General features: G+C 38.6%; 1 protein-coding gene across 4 annotated transcripts in view; it reads right to left on the bottom strand.

Annotated features, from left to right (window-relative positions):
- Window positions 1–20,309, bottom strand: part of LOC149230853 (uncharacterized) — a 404,135-nt gene that overhangs the window by 112,918 nt on the left and 270,908 nt on the right. The window lies entirely within an intron of this gene.

Below are 20,309 nucleotides of genomic sequence, written 5' to 3'. Positions count from 1 at the left end.
CCATACCCATTTTGACGTTTCAGTTTTGTCAATAGCATTCTCAAATAGATATTTTTTTATTATTATTCCAAAAATGCCTTCAAAAAGGAATTGTATTAGGATTTTGTTTCTTTGGAATGCAAATTGACTATCATCTTTGTTTAGGGTTGTTACCTCCCGAGTTCTCACTTGGTGGAAACATCCTAAGCACAAGTATGGGACCCCAATGGTTCATCTCATTAACACCACTACACCTTCCCCTGTGTTTGAACACTAACCAAAACAAGAATACACTCGTTATTACATACAAATATGCTGGAATATTTGTGATGCAATATTTGTGACATGATGGCTACCAAAAAAATTACATTATGGGAATGATAGCCATTAGAAAACTCTTCAACAAAGTGCCACAATCTAGCACATGCTATGTAGATCTGATGCTGAAGAGGGTTGACATAAGGTTCTAAACATGCATGGGGAAACCCTTCATCAACCTACAAAAATTATTTTTGGTGTCTCTCCCAATGCAAATCTACATGTGGTATGTCAGTCACAACTTAACCGAATGTTGAACTTTTAACACCAAATCTGATCTATTTTTCACACAATTATTTATAGAAAGAAAAAGAATTAACATAAATTAAAAACTAAAACTATGAAAATAAATATGTTGATGTTCTCAACTTTTAAATACTAAATTTGCAGCAGAAAAATAAATAGGAAATCACCACAAAACAGTAGAAACTCCCTTCACTTTATACTAAAATATGGAAACTTTAGGGCCTAGACACACACAGATATTACACAGAAAATACAGCAATTAGAACCTGGAACATGCCCTAGGATTTTTGGCCCAAAGAAGAATTTGGCCCCCTAAAAATGGCTTCCCTGGAAGATAATTTGACCTTAGGAATTTCTCAACCTCCACCTACAGAAAATTCAGCCTCCACCTGTACGATTGCACCATGGGAAAATTTTGGCGCCCAAAGAAGAATTTGGCCCCCTAAAAATGGCATTTCTCAACCTCCACCTACAGAAATTCAAGCCTCCACCTGTACGATTGCACCATGGGAAAATTTTGGTTTCCTTCCTCACATGGCACTATATGGAAATCTAGGCCTCTCCTCACAGTCTTGACTTGCACCAAAAACATGGCCTCTCTCCTCCAAATCTCGGCCCCCTTCAGAGATCTCGACCTTCTCTCAAATTCTCCTTCCAAAAATCACTGAACACTTTTCCTCTTTCTCCTTAATCACTCAAGCCTCCCACTCATGAGAAAATTGCTTCCTCAATAATGCAATTGTGTCTCCATCCTCTCCCTTGGGTTCTCTTTATAATTTCAAATTGAACAAAATCCCTAACCCTCAATCTCCAAAGTGATAGATGGGTAAGATTAAGTCCTAACCTACTTAGATCAAAGGCTGAGATTAGATATAAGTCACTTAAATAATTAAATATTTATCCTTAAAAATTTACCCAATTAGCCAACATTAATTTATTAAATTAAGTAATGTGTTTTTCCTAAGTTAAACTTAGGAAAAGAATTCATATTAGTTGCTTCTCTCGAACAACCACCTTGTTACCCTCCAAAATGGGTAACCCATAGGAGAAAAAAAATTATCCTACATTTAAAAGCTAGCTGATCAGCGAGACAGCCAACAGCTCCTGCAAACCACCATTAGACAATAATATGACATGTGCCTTCACCACTTCCATCAACCATGTGCCTCTCACAATCTAGTATTACCATTTGGAAGTTGGGCTACTATTCAAAAGCTAAGCTACCGTAAACGCCTAGACTAAGGGCCAGAAATTTCGTTCCCCATTTCTGAAATGGAAACGGGGACAATCCTCCTGCAAAAAGCCACGAAAACATTTTCTTGTTGTTTCAAAAATTTGGAAACACCGTGTAACGAACAAAGTTCGTATACTTAGAGGAATGCTTTGATAGCAATGAAATGAACAAAGTTCGTATATGCAGAAGGTCACACAAAGTATCCAATAACCGCAAGATTCCGCATAAGATTGATTTAGGGTGGTCAGATCCCTTCTCAATTCAACAATTTTGTTTATCACTCGAGGGATCATATCAACTGGTATCAACGAAGATGACAGTTCCAAGACAATAAGACATTTGAAATAGAAAAAGAGATCAAGCCTTTTTATTAGCAAGCTTTGAGGACAAAGCTTTTTGTGGAGGAAGGCAATGTTATGAATAAAATATAGATATAAATAATGTAAATATAGATAATAATAGCACATCATAGATAATGATTACCTAGTAATTAGTTAATGAAGAGGTATGTTCCTAAGGACATGGTCGTTCATAAACATGCCTAGGGTATATAAGCAGGCCCTCACTTTCATTTGTATCATCATTCTCATTCATACATTTTATATATATTCTTGTATCTTGAATGGAGATCTTCATATTCCAAGTCTTTTAGAGTATATAACTTTTGCGTATACGAACTTTGTTCATTACACACCGGTTTTGTGCATAATCACATATCCGAGGGGTTTTTTAATTTTTTTTAGTTGTTTCCGAATATCTGAAAACGGATCCATGAAAATCATGATCCATTTCTGGAAATGGCTCCACATTAAGTACCTTAAAAGTGTCGGGAATGAGGTATATTTTTCAAGTTTCATTTTAAAAATTAAAAGTTTAAAGCCTTTACCAATACTTTAATGACGATTTCTAATCCACCGACAACATTCGAAGTTCGAGTTGTTGTTGGAGCATAGAGGTGCCATCGTCATGACCACTTAGCACTGTCTCGCCATCGCCATAGGCATAGAGCCTGCTGTTGGGGCCATTCCCTGTTGTTGGAGCCATTCCCTATTGGAGCCATTCATCATTCCCTATTATTGGAGCCTCGTGACCACTAACCTATTGGAGCCATCGTGACCACTGACCTGTTGGAGCGGGTGTGACCATTGACCCGTTGTAGCAAGTACCTGAGCAGAGTCCAAAGTCCAGACTCACAGTCTATAGAGATTCGTTGTGACACTGTCGCTTAGTCACTGAATCAGTCCCTCAACCGCCCTGAGAGGAGCCGTCGTTACCTCAGGTTGGAGGCTATGACTTTTTTTATGCAGAGTCTAGAGTCAAGACTCAGAAACATTGATTTGTTTTAAATTTTTAAATTAAAGATTTTAACTATTTACTAATACCTTTGTGTGCTATTGAGGTGCTTTAAATTCTTAATAAATCGCTGTAGAGGTTGAAGGTCTCCAAGACCCAATTCTTAGACAACCTTACAAGGTAGACGGAGTCGGGACTGAAGGCCTCCAAGACCCAATTTTTAGGCAACCTTAGAAGGTAGAGGGACTAAAGGCCTCCAAGACCCAATCCCACAGGCACTGTTTTGTGGCCATCTGAGTCCTCTTTCTCAGGTATTGGCTGCAGCAATTCACTTTGCAAACTAGTATAGCTTGTCAAAGCAATTGCATTATTTGATGAGGAAGACATGTCAAGATCCTTCATATTGACCTCAATTTCACTTGAAACTGGTCCCATATCAGTTGTAATTTCAGACGATGCAACTTCTCTTTTGTCATTAAGTGATTTTTCACTCACTGTTGACTCTTTTGTTAAAGAATTAGACTCATTTCTAGTAGCTAAGCTGGTAGTTGCTTCTTGTTGATCAGGCTACAAAGTAGGGAAAGTACTATCACATGGAGACAAATACGTTTAGTGAGTAGACTATCAAAACCATAGACACAACATCTAATACTTGTTGTTGCTGGTTTAGACTCCCAGATTGAGTGTAAGCTCCCATTACTTGCTACAATACAGAGTTCACTAAGTTCGCCGTGTCACTTCCACTACTAACTGCTACATTGCTATTATTACAATTTCTCAATTTGTCTCTCACAATCACTGTTGATACCTAAATGCTCATCAGACCATCCTTGTTGCACTATATCTTGTTTTCTTGTAGAAACTGTAAAATAAAGCTAATATCATCACTCCAGAGTCCAAAGTATAACACACAAGATTCAGTCTTCAGATTGTCCATCTCTTTTCATACCTTTTGTAATTTCTTGACAAGTCTAGGCACATGGTTTACAATGTTTGGTTCTTATACTTTCTCCATCATCATTCACCAATTTATACTACTTTCTTCACAGCCAACTACTCATCTAATTATAATTTTTAAAATTTTTATGAAGAATATAACTCTATTAATGGTTGCACTCAGCACTGAGTTGCAAGTTGGCCTGAGAGTTGGCAGTCTTCCTTTCTTGGTGGTTTTGACTTACAATTATTAAGTTAATTATTAGCCTACTGCTACATTCATTAGGTCTTTATTAAACAGACTCCAGCCAGATATGTAAAAACTACAATTAAATTTCTAATATGACTAGTGCATAAAAGAAAATTTAAATAACATATGTTACAGTATTTATATGTATTGTTTCAAGCCTAGAAGGAACACCAATGCCATGCTTAACAGCAAAAAAAATGAGTCTAAAATTTTACTATATTTTAAAATGGAAGTTTTAAGTTTTAAGTTTTAACTAAAGCAATTTATAATTGTCAAATTTATTTTTCAGTTTCATTTACATCATCATCATGGCAACTTCAAGTTCAGTCATTCGTGAGGCAGAGGAACAAGAAATTGAATGTCTCTAAAGTTGATCCAAAGTCACCATTTTGGAAATATGTAAATGTTGTGGGGAAGATCCAAGGAGGAGGACCATTGGCAAGGGTTTGTAATGAGTGTCAAAAGAGTTTAGGGGATCATACACTCTGGTTAAAGCACATTTACTTGGTTTAAGAGGCAATCAGATTCGAATATGCACTGGCCCACCTAAACAAAATGGGACAGAGGGAAAACTTTTAAGCAAGGAAAAACTTGTAAAATATCAGAAAGAATAAAATGAGGTGGATGCTAAAGCAAATGAGGCAAATCTCGTCTCTTAATTTAAACAAGCAACAAGGTTGGGATCATCTTCATCAAAGCTTCCACTTGGACCACTTCCCTATTATGGAATTGGCAACCCTAGTTCAACGCGGTCTAGTTTGGGGCTGCTTGAAAAGAGTTTTAATAATGATGCTCGAGATATGGCAAATGCATCTATAATTCAATGCATTTATGCAAATGGTCTTCCCTTTAACCTTGTGTGATCTTGTTAATGGGCAAAGATGATCAAAGTAGTCAATGAAGCCCCAAAAGGGTACAAGAGCCATAGATATGAGAAGGTCCACACTACAATGTTGAGTGTTGAGAAGTTAGATTTGGAGGTTAAATTAAACCTCATTCGTAATTCATGGCGCATTTCAAGGGTGTCCATCATTTCTAATGGATGGAAAGATCAAAGGAATAGGCCTTTGATCAATGTGATTGCTCAGAGCCCAAAGGGGGCAATGTTTATGAAGGTAGTGGATTGTGAGGGGTAGCTGAAAGATTCCCAGTTCATTGTTGACATCTTGATTGAAGCAATTGAATTGGTGGGGCAAGAAAATGATGCCCAAGAAATAACTGACAATGCAACGACGTGTAGAGCAGCAAACCTAATTATTGAAGGCAAATATCAGCACATCTTTTGGACCCCTTGTGTTGTACATTCATTGAGCCTCGTGTTAAGCAAGACGAAGAAGAAAATTGAGTGGATTCAAGTTATTTTTGAAGAGGCAAAATAAATGCAAACCTTTATCACAAATCACCACATGTCCCAAGGCATCTACAGGGAATTTGCGAAGTTGGAGCTCCTTAAGATACCTAAACTTTAAAGTTTATTTCATAAATTTTAATTTCTATGACTCTAAATTCAAATATATAAATTGGATTCCCATCTTTCATGATTCGTGAATCATAATAATTATTCAATCAAAATATGAATTTTAATTTATTGAAACATTGACAATTTGGCACTTGCAAGTTGTCGAGACTCGTTTTGCTTCTCACATCATAGTCTTAACAAGGCTTATGCAGGTGAAAGAAGCATTACAATCAATGGTATGCAATTCTCTTTGGAATCAATGGAGACAATCCCAATCTAAAAGAGCACAAGCAGTGAAAAGGTTGGTTGTTGATAATGAATACCTCTTAGCATTTACTAAGCTAATTGTGGATTTGCTTCACCAGTTTGACACAGATATCCCTAATTTTGCAGAGGTGTATGAGGGCATTGATTCCAAGGTAGAGAAGATAAGGGTGGTTATGAATTCCAAGCATAAAGACCCAGATGAATTCTTTTATATAAAGGTAAAAGATATATTGACCAAAAGGTGGAACAAGATGACCACTCCATTGCAACTTTTGGCCTATGCAGTGAATCCAAAATATTATGTTGCAGAGTTGCTAAGTAATCCAAAAAGAACTGCACGAAACAAAGACCCAGATGTCTCACAAGGATTTAAAAAAGCTTTTAGAAAGCTTTTTGTAGATGTTGAAATTGGGATTCAGATTCGTTCAAAGTTTGCTCATTTTGTGGGATCAAAGGGTTGGGGTGTTGATATTGATTGTATGCAAGACAAGACCAAATTAAGTCCAATTGATTGGTGGAACTACTATGGTGGGGAACTTCCACATATCCAAAAATTGGCCATCAAGATCTTGTCATAGGTTGCTAGTTCCTCTTTAGCAGAAAGGAACTGGAGTACATATGGCTTCATTCATTCAATGAAGTGAAACAGATTGGGCTCCAAGAAGGCTGAGGAACTAGTGTATGTTCATTCAAACCTTCGCCTTTTGTCACACAAGAGAGACGAATACAAATTTGGGCCCACCAAACTATGGGATGTGGAACCAGAGTTGCTTGACTTGGATATGACATTGAATGTCAAGTCTCATATGAATTTGTTTGATGAGGAGGCACCAATAGTTGGATCTTCAAGTGGACATGGCAGCAATGCTCCCACTCCTGGAGAGGATGTGGTTCTTAGTGACATGAATGAAGACATATTTGATGATATGTAAATGTAATTTATGATGGTGTTTTAAAATTTTGAACAATGAATATTGAATACCATAATATGACATATGAATTATGAATAATGGTAGTAGACTACTAGACATAGTTCATTTTGTACTTTGTATTATGTAGTGTGCATTATTAATTTTGGTGATGATGTTGTAACTTGTCATGCTGATGATTGAAATTTGAAACAGAAACTTGATGACATGTCGAATCATGAATGTTATAATAATCATTAATGATGATGACAATGTTTATACTGAATTGATGATAGATGATAGATGATAATTGATTATGTATTTTTAGATATAGAATCTAGATTCTAAAAGATGAATGATAATATGAAATTCTTATTTTGTTATATGTTTGTGTGTGTGTGTGTGTGTGTCGTTTCCTTACCGTATCATATCCAAATTTTTTGAAAATTTATCATATCCGTTTCAAACCTCGTATCTTTATCTATTCCCATATATGTTTTAGTGCAACTTAGTTCCAAAGATACTTTGATCATTTTGCAACCAAGTGCTCATACTTCTGTGTTTTGAGCATTTAGTATGGATAATGGGGTGATCTGGAAGATTGACAGACCTTCACTGTAATTTTATTCTCTCACCTATCTAGAAACCCATGATTGAGATAGCGAGTTCCATTTTCCCTATGCCACACTTAACACCTTCCATCCCACATTACAAGCCCCATATCTCACCTCCATTCCTCAAGTACAATTTGTCATTAGTTCTTGGGGATTTGGCACTCATATGTTCGCACACCTTGAGTAGGGCCCGAAAACTTTGCTCTGAGAGGTTGATGCAACTAATAGAAAAGGAAAGAGCATATCATGGCCACAACGAAACAACAGATTGAAAATCAAAATGCAAAAGATGGTCGGGACATAAACATTAGCACAAGGGCAAAAGCCTAGCATGAGTTCTACCTACCTCATATGGCCATCACCCAATTCCTAAGCACATGATGCTTCATTACATCAAAGAGGAACCCTGGTATGTCCCAACCACAATCAGCGATACACTGACTAAGCCTAAGGGGGTGAATAAAATTACTACATCATTCAAAGCAAGCTCTAACCCTTGAGCTTGTTGCCACAAAATCTTGCAGGAAAACATCACCTTAAGGTGTGCTTCCAAATCAAATCAGTTAGTATTGTATGGAAATCAGAATTGAGAGCAACTCAAATTTGTGCTTTGTCACCCCTTATCAGATTATTTAGGCTTTCCAAGACCAAAAATCTACCTTCCTAGTCAATTTTTACTAAGTGCCAATTGTTGCTGAATTAGGTAAGAGAGAGAGAGATAAAAGTTAATGGATAAAATTGACTTGATCACCAACAAACTGATGGCCCATGCCTAGTCCTAGGGTTGTTGGAGTCTATGGATTCTTTAGGTTGGCTAAAACTTGCAATTGAGGAGTCCCGATAGGGGAGATGTCACCTAAGATTGGCATTCTAATGTTAAGGAACAAGGTGACCTAAGTAGGATCTCAAGAAGAAAGGCACAATTTAGGTTCAAGGCTTCACAAAGGAGCAATTCGTTTTCTAAAGGGAGAGTTCTACAACACAAGGCACAAGACCTAGGGTTTGCTAATTTTGATGTGTTTTGGAGTATTCAAAGCTCAAAGTCTAAAGAGAAAGGGTTTCTTGTAAAATGATATGACAAAGGCAAGGCTCATGAAACCCTCGACAAGTCTCCAAGTTGAGGCGAAACTAGCCTAGGGTGTGACCTTAGGAAAAACAGCTAGGTTAAGAAGATTTATAGATAAGATTGACGTGGATGCCCACCAAAAGGATAGATTTTGTGGCAAATGACATCCTCTTGATGTTTAGGCTTTCGAATCCCCTAAATTTTCGCACCCTAGGAATTCCCATCAAGCCCTAGCTGCTCCCCTAGCCTTAAAGGGTCCAAAATTAGCAAGAGAAAATTTTATGGATAAAAGTAAGGTGTGATCACCAACAAAGTAGAACAATCCCTTGTTCCTTGGGAGAATGGAGTTGAGGATGAGATAGATCAACCAATAGAGTTTCCAAGGAGGTCGAAATTTGATGCCCTAGCAACAAGATTTCAAGCATTTACCTATACACTAGAAAAATGTTTTTTCATGGGCGAGCTTTTAGGAGTTCACCACTAGGACAATTCATTACATGTTATGTATGAGTAATGCATGCAATATTCATCTAGATAGAAATTCAATTAATCTTCAACAAATTAGGGCACAATTTAGCATAACCTAGAATCAATTATTCCATACATTAGACATAAAGAAATAAATATTCAACAATTAGGTGCAACTTACAAGATAACATGCAAGATTTCCATCCATTAGACCAAAGAATAGCTCCAAAGATAACCAAGATCAACTCCAAATATCAAAATGCATCCACAACATCCAAATCTTCCACAAGAGAACAAGTTTGAATTCAACTAACTAGGTCAAACATCTCAAGAGGTGTGATGATCAGAGATCACAATGACATGTTTCTAAATTTATATGAGGCATATGAATGCCTATTTAGCCTACAAGCCCCTATAAACATAAAAACAATGTGCTAGGTTACAAGTTGACCTAGCAGCCTTCGGAAAATTAAATAAAACTCTGCATGTGTGACTCGAAATGATGGCTAGCGTAGGCTTGCTTAAGGCAAGTGTTGAGGGCAATAGATGCCTTAGCAAGTGTAAAGGGCGGGGATATCTTCCTTGGTCAAGGGAGATATACTACAAAGATTCTGAAGAAGTACAGGATGTAGGACTGTAGACCCATCTCCATACCTATGATTACGAACTGGAGGAAGATAGATGCATCGAAGGATGAGGGCATGGACCCAACCTTGTATAGACAACTCATTGGTTCCCTTGTGTATCAGGTCAACGTTAGGCCAAATCAGGGTTGTGGAGCAGTGGCTCCCCCCCCCCTTGAATTCCTCCAGGAGCGCGCTCTGAGAGGGGGCAAATCAGGGCGAGCCGGGAGTGCGCTCCCAAAATTCCCTCTCGCCACGCTCTCGCAAAAAAAAAAAAAAAAAAATCACTCTTTGTTTTTCTCACAAAATTTGTCACAAAGATGTTCCAAACACAAATTTTTTTCAAAGAAACAAGATTTTTTGAGTAAGGCAGCCTAATATTCAAGCTTATGGCCCTAGTATTGATATGCAATTCATGGTAATGCTAAATTCTGAAAGTAAAAGTGACATTCTCCTTTATCTTTCATTTTCATCCTTTTACTTTAAGAATTTATCATTACCATGAATTGCCATTACCATGAAATGACTCAGGATGTTTGAGGGTGGTTCTGACCTCATTGGATTTCATATGGAGAAAGTAGAATTTTAGATCTCACTCAAAATCTAGTAGACTTATCAGTTTTTCAGGATTTCAGAATTTGGGGGATTGCAATGTTTCCATTGGACTTTGTCATGTACTAGGGTATGGAACTCGTATATAATCAAGAGCACCAAGCCCTCTATGTACATTGATGTTAGCGACAATGGTTGTTGAACGCCTCTATCATGACCCTCCTAAGAATGTACACATCACTCTAACAAAATCTTGATTTGACATGCTACACTTTCTCAATCTTATGTTTTTGCTTAGAGGGTGATATTAATGACAAAGATCCCAAGATAGGCAATGATTTTGATGATACGTAGGTATTTGTTGTAGCATGATTTTTTTATATGCTAGAGTCCATCTAAAGCCTATTTGTTGATGCATTTTTTGTTCAGAGATGGATTGCACCCTTACATGCTATATAAATGACAACTTGTAATTTGTGGACATGTCGTTGATGAAGATTATAACTACTAGATCAATGATGTTATATGGTTTAATCCATGTTTTTATGTTTCTTACCATTAATCCATCATTCTGCATGCTTTTGTTGACATATATGCATCAAAATACATAAAAATATATATTACATAAATTTGCTCCAAAAATCGCTCCAGACCCGAGAGCTTTTGAAAATATCACTCTGCACTCACGATTTTTCTCCCATTCCCAAGCAACCTCGATGCTAGCCCTCCCTATCACACGATATGAGACAATCCTCATCTGGTCCTTGGATCAACTACATGCCTCTGTGATCATTGCTATGTTGGTTGGGGGAATGTTGGTCCAAGTGCAGCATCCCATAAAAATAAGTGATATAGGGAAAAGTGTAGAACCATTATGGGTGTTGAAGGTGCCCATGGTTACAAGTGATACTCTATAACCATTCAGAGGCCCATGGCTCTCAACGCCTCACCTGTGGGTGCCAATATGTCCCTCTCCAGGACCTGGACCCAAGTTCAGTTGCCAAGACCTATAGATGGAACCACCTTTCAATTACAAACAATATCCAAAGTTGCAACTTTCACCATAAGGTACATCTAATCATTATTGCATCTAAGTGAATCAAGCTTGAAAGAAATGGGAAAATTAACACTTCATACAGGGCTTCTCTTCCAAAATTGTAGCCTTAGTCATGTAATGGTGTTACCTCCTGTGAAAATTTTATTGCAGTTACTGGTGATTATTCTTCTATCATTAAATATTATTTGTCTTTTGTAAATTAGCTTACAACAAATATTGAATAAAAACATAACTACAATTTCACCAAAACTTAATCACAAGAACTAAGAAAAGAATGCATCACTTTGAAGAATTTCTCCATAAATTCTCTCCTCAATTTCTCTTGTTGAAACCCCATTGTTGGTGTCTCCCATGCTATCACTGCAAATCTACTTGTTCAAATGATCTCCAAAGGCCCCATCGATCTTATCTTATAATCTCTCATTGACTACTCAACAACCATGATCTAATCACAACTGATCGCTAAGATCATATTGACATCCTCCAATCACTTTTCTAGAAGTCACTAGAGCAAAATTGATTTGTCTCAATTAATCTCGATTAATTAAACCGTTTCCCTATGTTAGACTTAGGAAGAAGTCCCTATGTTAGACTTAGGAAGATAACTAAAACTGGTCAATTAAATCTAATTAAAACATTTCGCTTAAAAACATTTTATGTGTTTTGGAGATAATTAACCCACTTGTGGTCCTAGCCTCATCAACACCATTTGAGACTAGAACACATGTCTAAGCTACAAAAACTAACACCTCCCTAGGTAGGACCGGTGAATAGACGATCCTATTAGGTGTTCTTAAGCCCCAAGGGGAAGTGACATGTCCTTGGTCCACACTTCAATCAATAGCTTCCATGAAAATAATGATGGAACGGAGAGTGAAAGACTTCATGACCAAGTGTCATGGTGAAAGGGACCGGTTATGTTGGAGTAGCTCATCCTAAGTGTATAGATGCGACGAGGGAGCAATCATGGATGCATGAGTTAACAACTCGGCCTTTGTTTTTACATCCCACTTATGCCTTTCGGTTTTTCTTGATTCTTCTTTGTATTACCGCTCATAGATCAAGGAATGAGAGCTTTTTTGTATGATGTATAGCATGTATTTACCCCATTTAGGGTGTGGCATCTCAGTTCCCACAAGGGCTTCGGACGTTTAATGGTTCCTTTTCATTAATATGTAGGGCAACATTAGCCTAGGATCCGAGTCATGGCCATAACAAGTGAAGTAGATCTCATGCTTGGGTTTTTCCCACTTGCTAAATTGAATGGTCCCATCCATCTTTTGCATTTTGATTTTTCCTTTGTTTTTCTTGTGGCCATCATATGCTCTCTCTGTTTCTTTTAGTTGCATCAACCTCCCATAGAAAATTTCCACGTAATACTTGTTGAAGAATCTAGGGCATCTAGGATAAGATGAGATTCTTCTAACGATGATAACTATTTGTGAGGTACTTTTTACTTTTTCTTATTGGCACAATCTTCTCCTATTATTATTAGAGTGTGTTCTCTTACTTCATCACATAGTTACCAAAACAAAAGAGACAAGAATAGAAGATGTTGGCTCTCAGCTAGGGCAAAACCTCTCCCTCCTAGACAGGAAAACCCTTCTACAAATTTCTCTTATTGAAGCTTCAATTAACCAATAGATCCTCCAAGCACAAGAAACAGTCTCTCTTTTGCAACTTCCCTTTTGTCTTCAATCAATGCCTCCTTCTATGTTGCACCTTGATCTCTTACTTCTAGCAATTGATGGCACTTTCCTTCGCTCTTTTTCTGGCAACTGCAGAAACCCTAGGTCTTATTAGAAACCTCTTCGTTGATGCCTTACTTTCCTTTGCTTGGCAATCTTCCTTCGCTTTGATACTTAGACTAGATAATTGAGGCTCTTCTTCCGGTATATCTCTGAGTCAAAGGCTGATCCTCTTAACCCTACTGCAGACCTAATTTCTTTGCACGTGTGGCTGATCTAAGGCTTGAGATAGAGCATTTTGCTTTCTCCCTTCCTTCGATAGATGTGGGACCCCCTTCGCTTGAGATGGAGGCCTATTTGGAGTCTCTTCTTAGCCCAATCGAACTCTCTTATGTTGTTGCACTTGTCGATCTAATGTGATTGCAGAACTGCCCTCCTTTCTTGGCACGTGTGACAGAATTAGGCCCCAAAACAATCCTCCCAAACTCAGTTTCTACTATTCCTTCTTCACAACCTTAGAAGCACCTTCCAACTCCTTTTTCGCACCTCTTTCTTGACTCTCTTCTTCGCTGATTTCAGAGATCACTTGACGGTCTAATTGTGAGGTCGAATGGACCTATATATAGGACACAAGATGTGGCCAGGGACAGACCCCAATGTGGGGAAACCCTTTGATTAAATCTTCTTATTATTCTTCAATAGTTCAGCAGGGAGAGAGAGAGTACAAATATCATAAATACAAGCCCAAAACAGATTTGCCAAATTAGCAGTCAAATTAGTAGTCAAATCAGCAGTCAATGCAGCCCTAACCAAAAAGTCAATGGTGGTCAAATTTGCATCAAATCATCCTCTAATCAGCTCAGTCAACAGCAAAAAAATGTGACCTCCAAAGATGGTCAAAGTCAACCCAAAACAGCTCAGTCAACCCAAACAAACCTTGTTGTAATTTCTGCGGTCAAACCAAATGGTCAACACTGCAGTCAACACAGTCAAACAATCCCCAATCACCTCGTATTTCATGCCAAAGAATGCTTCTAGAAAAGATCGAAATTTTGGCCCCAAAACAGAAGTCAACACATGGTCGAAGTGACCAAGTCAATGCTAGTCAACGCTGCCCTAATCACAAAATTTTCAGCCTCCTGAAATTTTCCTTCCATCCACACATACGAAGAAGAGAGAGCCTCGAAGTGTACGAACCAATCAAGAGAGGAGAGAGAAGATGTTGTGATGAGATAAGTGAGTGTCCAAATGAGAGAAGGGTCACTCCTATATATACAATTCGTTGAGGGTGAGGAGATACATCCATTGGGCTTCATGAGCCTACATTTGATTGAGGTCGGCCTTAACAACTTGTACATGAAAAAGAACAAATTCAAAATTCCATTTCTGCTTGTCAAAATGAGATGATCTTTATATCAAAATTGTACCTCTCAGAAAGAGGAATCCAATGCAATAATCATCTCCATCATATGAGTTGTCCTAAGGTGGAAGTTGGCCCTAGTTTCCAATTTTAACACTCCCTCTCAACTAAGGAGAATTCCACCTGCCAATCCATTATCATGCCAACCTGTCATCCTATACCATCATTGTCTTGTACTGCGCTGCATTGTTGAACCATGAAGAAATAATGAAGAAGTGATCAAGAGTGGGTCATAAGATCATACCACTCTCCACTAACTAAAGTCAGTCCTTGATCCCAGATCATGTTTTTGAACACCATGCATCCTAGTCATAGGGAGTACGACAGTACACGATGCCTCCATCAGTAGCGCTATGGTCCCTAACCATCTTTTCCCAACTCATTGGTTAGATGAGAGGTACTCCCCATGAGTCCCAGACTCTATGGGTAGGATGTGTGTCGGGGAATCAGCAGGGGAAGGTGAACCACTCATCCTATGCATATGTCAATCACAGGGGAAGGTGAACCACTCACCCTACATACATGTGTCCGGGTAGGGGAAGGTGAACCACTCACCCTACACACATGTCAACCATAATGGGGTATCACAGGGGCAGGTGAACCACTCACCCTATGGTCGCTCATAGCTATCTCCAAGAAGTACCCCACGCCCCCAGGAGCTCCCAGAGCTCCGTGTCCAACTCATACGGGACCCTCATAGGAGAGTCGTTCCACAACTCCAAGCCTCTCTCAAAAGGTTAAAAATTTGACCTTCCCTAAAGGCTTCATGAGAATGTCTGTAACCTGCTCATCAGTCCTGATGTGATGGAGTCTAACTGCTCCCCGTTGTACCATATCCCAGATAAAGTGGTACCTGATATCAATGTGCTTGGAGCAGTCGTGGAAAACGGGATTCTCTAATAGACGAATCCCACTCTGGCTGTTGCAGAAGATCACGGTCGTATCTAGCACGAGCTCAAATTGCTAACTGAAGAGCTTCCTCAACCAAAATGCTTCACAACAGGCCATACTCGCAGCAATGTATTCGGCCTCGATGGTGCTTAGTGCAACCGATTTTTGCTTCCTGCTCATCCAAGATATAGAAGCAAACCCCAAAGAGAAGCAGCACCCAGACATGCTCTTACGATCCACCAAACTGCCAGCCCAGTCAGCATCTGTATATCCATGTAGCTTCAAATTCCCAACAGTGTATCTAAGTCCATAGAGGATTATGCCTCGGACATATCTGAAGATATTCATGGCAAAAACTTGGACTAAAAATTTGAATTTTCAGTTTCCCGGCAAAAACTTGCTATTTTTAGACATTTGGGGCAGCCTATTCAGTATTTTCAGCTTGTTGATCTGTAACAAACTTACTGTTCTAATTAGTTTATCAGTTTTGAATTTTTTGAATCACATTCTCTAAAAACTCAAAAAAATAACTTTTTAATTTTGGTGAAAAGTTTCTATTTTTAGAAGTATTGAGCAGCTATTTTTGGCTAGGTTAATTTGTTGATCTGTAGTTAATTCAGTACTGTAATAATCATACCAGTTCTGAAAATTGCTAAGGCAAACGCAACTAGAGCCCTAAATCTGAAATTCTCAAGTTTTGGCGCATTCTGCTATTTTTTGGCATATTGGATATCTAGTTTGGGCAATCTTTATTTTTCTATTTGTTTTTACTTACTACGGTAATCTTAAAATCAGATCTGAATAATTGTTGAATACTCCATCGTAAAGTGTAATTTACATCGCAGGTTAAATTGGAAATTTTATGCTTCAATGTGTTGTGTAATTTTCATCATTTGGATTGGCTTATGCACTGCGGTTATACATTGGTAAATCTGAATTTTCTGAAGTAGTAGTGCTGATATAAACTATCATAAATCTGTGATCAGCGTCTTGATTGACTACTTAGCATTTGGCATCTTGGTATCTTGGTATATTGTTCAAAATTTGCGCTTGTATCTATAAGCATTTTATCTTTTTTAAGATTGTTATTCACTACTGATAAATACTCTTAAAAGTTTTATAATCAAAGTACTTAAACAACTTAAGAAAATCTTAACTCAAGATAAATCTCACTCATAATCTCTTGCACAAGCATTCTAGATCTAGATTTTCATTAATAATGTACCTCCTAGCATAAGCTAGGTTGATAAAGATATAGGTCAACCCTTTTTATCTAGCTTGAGGGGCCTCAGCAAATCTTCGGTGGAGGCCACAGTCTTTGCAACGTTGGAGGCATCGAGTGATAAAAGCCTAACAGAAGGTACCGTTAATCACGCCCTAGCCTGCTTCCTGTTAGCCTCCTTCCCACAACCTACCTTGGAGCCCAGCTTCAAAATAGTTAAAGGAAGGCTACACTTAGACTAAGCATTTAACTAAAATTTACCAAGATCACTACATCTCAAATAGGTCTTAGGATTTGCACATCATATAGGTAGGTCAATCATTCAAGCAGCGGGTGTCCATCCCGTCATTTGGTTTCAATTTGTAAAAAGCAAGAGTTTGTGACTCCATCAAGGCACTAGTCTCATAATTGAAAAATCTAACTTAATAAATAATCTTGCTTCAATTCAACCAAATGGCTAGGCCACTCATCCGTGTCTCCCAAGTGAGTTGATTCTCAACTTACTTTCTTTCACTTCTTTCCATAGGGACTAACCCCCATAGCTTGTTGTTGGGAGACAGTTAGAACGAAGTGGGCGGGTATCAGAGTCACAGCGCCCGTCCTGAGCCTTGTCACGGTGCCTGTACAATCAGGGCAACAACAAGTTGCATACTTCAAGGAAGAGATCCTTTGAGGGATTTTTGTTATATTCACATTTCATAATATAGAGCCTCTCTCCTTGCTCATATAAATGGGAGAAAACATCCTTGGAGTTACATCCGATCATAAGTCGCTTGTAAGACTCTTCATATTCCACCATTCTTTCTTGTAACACCCGGAGGCTTTCAGGATCAAGATCCTCATTTTCTTCTTTTGGGGAGAAGCTTTCAATTTTATCACTGTTAATTTCCAAAATTGCAATTGACAACTCCACATCGTCCTCACTTTCTTGGTTGTCTTGGTCATCCAAATCCTCACCAGGTAATGAGCCATATTTTTCTTTAATTTTATGACACAAGGAATTGAATGCACCAGTATAATAGACAAGTTCAGAGAAGAGATCATATGTAGGGCATTCTTCATATTCTTGTTGTATGCTTTGGAGGTCTAACCTACCCTTATCATGGAATTTGAGTAAGAAGTCCTCATCTTCATCTTCTAGTACCTGCTCACAAAGTTCATTCAGCAAATCCAATCTTTCCCATAGGCTTTAAAGGCTTTCAAAGCTAAGGTTATGGACATTTTATTTTTCATAATCAGCCATTCAAAGGGCAAATCTGGAGTCGCCAAGGTGAATATTCAATGCCTTCATAGATGCTTGCTTCACCCTACAAGCATTAACTTTGGGGTTCAATGAAGAACTAGGGCTTCATTCTTTCAATGGAGTCGCCAAGAATGATATGTCAATAATGTCACAAGGGAACAAGACACAATCTCATTTCCCCGGCAACGGTGCCAAAAATGTTACCACTGAATTTAGAAGGGGTTCCTAAGGGACTACTACTAGATGAAGTGGAAATAATTGGACAAGGACCAACTGTCACCTCAGTCGATGTCCCCTGCTCTTTACGAACTTTCACCGATGGGAGGAGTCCCTGTATGAGGGAAATCACTATGAGTGGTAAGTCAATGATTGTATAGGTAAAGATTTCTAGAGCCCATTCAAAGGAGAGACTCAAATGATGGGGTTCGCTTGCTTTAGAAGCAAGGTGTGGGGCTCTCCAAGAAAGGCTTAAAGGAGACCTAGACCTCGAGATTAGAGATAATCCTTGATAAGGGATGCCCTAGACCTAAAATTTCTGAGGGAAGAAGTTTTCTAGGTAGCCTTGTGAAATAGTGAATGATAAAGGTATGAGACCACAAAGAAGCCCAATAGGACCCAAGCAAGGTCTAGGATTTCAGGTGAAACTTCAAACAAAAGATCTAGACCAAGCAAGTGAGAAGAATAGGGTCAATGAAATGTGGATTTCACTTGAGTTTTAATGCAATGACCCTTGAGGAAGCCACTTACCAAGGAAACCTAGGAACAAAGTTGTGTGATATTTTGTGATAATCAAAGTTGTGTGAAGCTAACAGAGAATCCAGTTTTCCATGAGCACTGTTTTAAAAACCGGTCGTTTCGACTCCGATTCGGCTGAGTTGGTCTGGGTCATAGCCCAATTGGGTCGACTCGACCTTTGAACCGGACCGGCCGGCCAGGTTGTTACCAAGCCGGCCGAGTCTGAGCCAACTCGGCCGGTCAAGTCACTTTAGGGACATTTTTTTTTGAAATTTCATTTTTGGGGACTCCCTGGGCTTCCCTGTCTGACTCTGATCCCTAGTATTGATATGCTATTCATGGTAATGTTAAATTCTTAAAGTAAAAGTGACATTTTTCGGTTCCGGCCTCATTGGATTTCATATGGAGAAAGTAGAATTTTAGATTCCATTCAAAATCCAGCAGACTTGTCAGTTTTTCAGGATTTCAAGATTGGGGGATTGCAATGTTTCCATTGAATTTTGTCATGTATTAGGATATGGAACTCGTATTTAATCAAGAGCACCAATCCCTCTATGTACCTTGATGTTAGTGACAATGGTTGTCGAACTCCTCCAGGATTCGCTCCCAAACCGAAAGCTTCTGAAAATGTCGCTCCCGCTCCCCGCTTTCGCTCTCGCTCCCAAGTAACACTGAGCCAAATGATGTTGGCAACTCTAGCAGTAGCCTGTAGTATTGGTAATAGACTTTTGTTGCAGAGGCCATTTCTAGCCTCCTTGGTTATGTGTTTTTGTTTTGATCTCTATATCATCATCGTGTATGTATTGGACAGTGCACTGGGTCCCATTTTGATATAATGGATATATTCATAAGCCTACTTTGATCATATGTTGTCTTCTATCTATATTCTAATGTTGTGTGTTTGGAAACATGAATGAAAATCTTTAAAATTATGTGTTTTTATAAAAAAAAAAATATTTAATGTATTTTTTACAACGACTGAGTCATTGAAATCAAGCCGGCCAAGTTGATACCAAGTCGGAGTCGGAGTCGGAGTTGACCCTCAGCCGAGTCGGAGTCAGAGACGGAGTTTGAAAACATTGTCCATGAGAAGTTGAAGCACATCAATATCAAGTACCACTTCATTCATAACATGGTGCAAAAGGGAGCAGTTAGGCTCCAATATGTCTCCACTGATGAAAAGATTGTTGATATTCTTACAAAGCCTCTATCCAGACGAAAAGATTGTTGATATTCTTACAAAGCCTCTATCCAGACCGGAGTTTGTATAATTTAGGGACAAGCTTGGACTTGTTGAGAATGCCTCTCTCATTAAGAGGTAATATTGATGAGATAGCATCATGGATTGACATTCTTCCTGTGTCAAGTATATTGACTCGAATTATGGAGAATGGTCTAGTAGAGGACAGTTTTTCTTCCTGTGTCTAGTATGTTGACCTGAATGAGGAAAAATGGTCCTAGAGCATCAATTTCATTTAGCATCGAGCCTTGGATTGTGTAGTTAGAGTTTGGCCTTTGGTGATTCACCATGTCTTATTGACCCAAATGATGGTGAAGCAAGACTAGTCAAGATGCCATGTGTCAATTACCGACCCAAATAATGGTGACTAGTTGATCCTAAATGATATCCCATGTGTCTGAAGTACTAACCCGAATTATGGTAAGGATATACCATAGGTCTGAAGTACTAACCTGAATGATGGTGATTAGTTGATGCAGATGATTCACCATGTGCCTGAATCGCTGAGCCGAATTACGCAGAGGATATACCAAAGGTCTAAAGTGCTGACCCGAATTATGGTAAATGGTTGATGTTATTGGATTACCATGTGTCACATTC

The sequence above is a fragment of the Pinus tabuliformis genome, chromosome J (genome assembly GCF_031772625.1).
Source record: "Pinus tabuliformis cultivar Carrire ecotype Pingquan chromosome J, CPIR1, whole genome shotgun sequence".
Taxonomy (NCBI): Eukaryota; Viridiplantae; Streptophyta; class Pinopsida; order Pinales; family Pinaceae; genus Pinus; species Pinus tabuliformis.
The sequence above is the reverse complement of the archived record's forward strand: the minus strand, read 5'-3'. Positions and strand labels throughout refer to the sequence as shown.